Source organism: Tursiops truncatus, chromosome 10 (assembly GCF_011762595.2).
Source record: "Tursiops truncatus isolate mTurTru1 chromosome 10, mTurTru1.mat.Y, whole genome shotgun sequence".
Taxonomy (NCBI): Eukaryota; Metazoa; Chordata; class Mammalia; order Artiodactyla; family Delphinidae; genus Tursiops; species Tursiops truncatus.
Window position 1 is genome coordinate 19,083,518 of NC_047043.1, and position 3,867 is coordinate 19,087,384.

Sequence of the window (3,867 nt, forward strand, 5' to 3'; positions counted from 1 at the left end):
TATCATAGTCAATCCTTAAAGGGAAAAAACTGATCAACCACTTACAGGATATAGTTTGAGTAGTTCTTCCAGCAGTACTGGTGACTTCAGACTGTTTTGTCCATACTGTCAACAGTGTCTTCCCTTGACCAACCTGAATATTTATAAGATGGTAAAACAAGACCCAGTATAAGGTGTTGGCCACCATGAACTGATTGACAGAAGCACTAATCCACAGACCACAGGTGTGATTATAAGCCCTCAACAATTCCTCAGTGTGCCACCAAACCTGTAAGCCCAAACCTCCAAGTTCGAAGCACCATTTAAATGCCCTCTGAAGATAGCAGTGCTGGAAATTTTATTTGTTTGAATAAAACATTATTTATTTAACAGCAGAGTAGGATTTATTGGTGAACATGAGTAAGGAGGGGACATCACCAAAGCTCTCATGAGTGCAGGGCCCAACATCTGTCCAGGGGGTCACAATTAGGAATGTATTTGACCCCATAGCCATCTGGGATGAGCTGCCTTTCTGCCACCATGTTTTCAAATTCATCCACATTACATTCAGTAAATCCCCATTTCTTAGAGATGTGGATCTTCCTGTGGCCAGGGAACTTGAACTTAGCCCTTGTGTAGGGCCTCAATCACCATGCTCCTTGTTCTGTAGCTTGGTGCGGATGGACACTACACCTTGGCCAATGTGGACCCTGGCCACTGTGCCCTAGGGTTTTCCAAACGCACCGTGCATACCTGTCTGGAGCCTACACTGGGGACAGCGTGAGGCCATACATGAATATCCACTGGAAAGGGCTGTCTCCAAGGTCCCTAAGGGCAACCCATAAAGGCAACAGGCTGCATACACTACTGAGGAGGTTGCTGTTTGTAGCCATTGCACACCAGACCCCCAACAGGGTAGAATTTTTTTTTTTTTCAAGTGATCTCTGTTTTTTGAAGTGTACCCAAAACATACCAAGAGCCAAAACTTGGGTTGGTTTTCCCAGCGCTCATAACAGTATAGATAGCTAACACCTATAGAGTGTCTACATGTGCCAGGTACTCTTCTCAGTGGTTTGTGTATGTTTAACTCATGCCAACTACATCTGTCTCATTTCAACCACATTCTGGCACTGGGTTGATTGTTAAGACAAGTAGGTAAAAGAGTCCCTCCTCTCTGGTCTCTGGCCTTTAAAGGGCTTTACTCTGTCCCTCTTTCAGCAGTGCCCCTCCCCATTTAGGCCACAGAATCCAAAGGGCCAAGAGAATATGCCCACCTGGAGCCCACACTCCCCCTCTAGACAGCACTCCTGGTGTTGAGACTTTAGACTCTCAGCCTAGACAGCATGGAGCCTCCTTCCCAGAACTGAGCTTCCTCTTGCCTGGGAACGGGTCGTCACTGAATGGATGTGTTGAAATGGATGTGAAGAAATTAATGATTTAATTGATCAATTAACACAGAAACCTTAACGCATGGGTTTTTGGAGATCTCTTCTGATTGCCAAGAGAATTTTTTTAACCTCCTGATTTCATATTCGTTTCCTAGAAAGGTGAAGCTGTCAGTTAAATTCCAGTTAGGTAAGGTGTCTGATAAATTACAGAAAATTGCAGTCAATGGACACAGGTTTGTGACAGTGGCATTTTCTTTGAGAAAACAAAAAGGATTTTAAATCCTTAAACACTTGGTTTCTTTCAGGAAAAAAGATCCTCTTCCAATAACGTTTAATTTTGCTTTTCAAAAAATATACCCAGCATTTTCAAGTGGCAGACAGAATAATTAACCAAATCTCCAAATACCTTTCTGTTCTCTGGCCTCCTGTGGTAGATGTAGTATCTCATCTCTTAGTTATTTCAGTCAGGGTCCTTCCTGATTGTTTTATGGAACAGTGATTACATCATGTTTATAGACTATGCCAGCCCAGCACAGTGCAAACTTTTTCTATCACATCCTGCATATACGAAGAACCAATGGGTATGCTTGTTGGATACAAAACCAGCTAATGGGCTGCAACTGTGAAGCAGGAAACTTTTCCAAGAAAACATATAAATAACATCATTAGGAGAGGAGACTGTATCTCATACAGCAAGGCTGGGTGTCTGCTTTTCAATCCACAGACTTTAAATAGACCCAACGACTCCCTTAGTCTTCAACTAAGAAAAGCTCAGGGTGCAGAGGCCATCATCCCTTGTTTGTTCTATCACTATGAGAGGCAGCAGCAATCCAGTGGGGGAAAATGCCAGCAGACTATCATGTAACTAGCTGTACTCAAATATTAAAAATGGGACTTTTTTTTTTTTGCTTTCTTGAATTTGCTTCACACCTTGGAAGCTACCAGCTACTTTATATAAGCACCAGCCTAGGCCAGATTCAAGCACAACCCCCATCTCAAGTTGCTGGGATGACTACCCAAGCACATTTGAGAGGAGAGTTTCTCAACTGGGCAATTTTGCATCCTAGAGGATATATGGCAATGTCTGGAGACATTTTTGCTTGTTACAACTCAGGGAAGGAGGGGAAGGTGATACTGGTATCTCGTAAATAGTCTACAATGCACAGGACAGCTCCTCACAGCAAAGAATTATTCATCCCCAAATGTCAATAGTGCCAAAGCTAGACACCCTGTTCTAGTGGGACAAGGGCATGAAACAAATGGTATCTAATGCTTCAAACTCTGAAATTGAAGTGGCTTCCTCTCTCAGGTGTTATTACCTACACACACCAAGAAACACTTAGCTTGCTTATCAGCCAGGCTGGGACCACACACATTGAACTTGTGGGTGGTACAGAGTCAAATATAATTCTGTGCTGCTGCATGACACCTTTCCCTATGGAGATCAAAATGCTTTTCAGAAAGAGTTATTCTACCGGGAGAGGGAACTGGGTGTCAGAGGGAATCCTCATTTCACAGATGAGAAAACAGGAGGTTAGGAGAGGTCGTCATTTGCTCAAAGTTATTCAATGAATCAGGTTCAGAGCTCAGGAAACTAAGAGAGACTTGACATTGGAGAGAATTCTGAAAGAATGTAAAAGGACAGAAAAGTACTTTCCGCTGGAGACTGTCTTGGTGGCACAAATTTTTTTCCACACCCTGAGCCCCTGGTGTCAAGAAAGGCAGGGTCTCCTGTGATGGGCAGCTAGTGGTTCTCCCCCGAATCAGCAGCCCCAGAAGAATCCCCCAACCCCTCCCTGCCAGCCAAAGAGCCCTCACCTGACAAACCCAATTCCCAGGGCTATTCTCCAGATGTTTATACTGTCAAATGATTTAACAGACTGCAGAAATGAGTTGGTCTGTTCGTTAAAATAGTCATCATAATGAAAAAGATGGACGGCTTCTGCCCTTATCCTCTGTCAGTCTGTCACGTCTATGGACCTCTTTCCTATCAATCACCGTAGTATACATTATGTAAATTCCAAAGATGAAATGTCAGCCTATGTATCTAATTGTTCTTGTGTGCCATATGGGAAAATGACTGGTGGGCCCTGCTGTTCCCCTTTACAACCAACATTAATTGGCATCTTTGTTATCTAGCCATGGAGATCCTGATTGGAACGATTTTAAGGCTCTAGTAACCCTTTCAACAGGAAACGGTGATTCAGGCTGATTCTAACTGAATGAAAAAAAAACACAGAGAAGTCTCAGAAACTTTATGACCCTAGTAACATTTGATCAAGAACTTTCACGAACACAGAGTCCTGTATTATATTTGTTGACCAGGTAAGAGAGGAATCCAAAAGGCTTGGAAATGAACATTTCTGTATTACCCTGCCCCCCCCCCCAAAACAGAGGAGCCCTATAGAAAGAGATGAAGCATATTCCCAGATAACTGTAGAAAATGAAGTGCAGGGGTCATTTTCTCCCACTAATTACTGGGCTACTTTGCGGAACATAC

The 3,867-nt window shown here is 43.2% G+C and overlaps 1 pseudogene; it reads right to left on the reverse strand.

Moving 5' to 3' along the window:
- Nucleotides 1-790: 790 nt before the first annotated feature.
- LOC117314017 (small nucleolar RNA SNORA70) lies at nt 791-916 on the reverse strand (annotated as a pseudogene).
- Between the last annotated feature and the right edge of the window lie 2,951 nt (nt 917-3,867).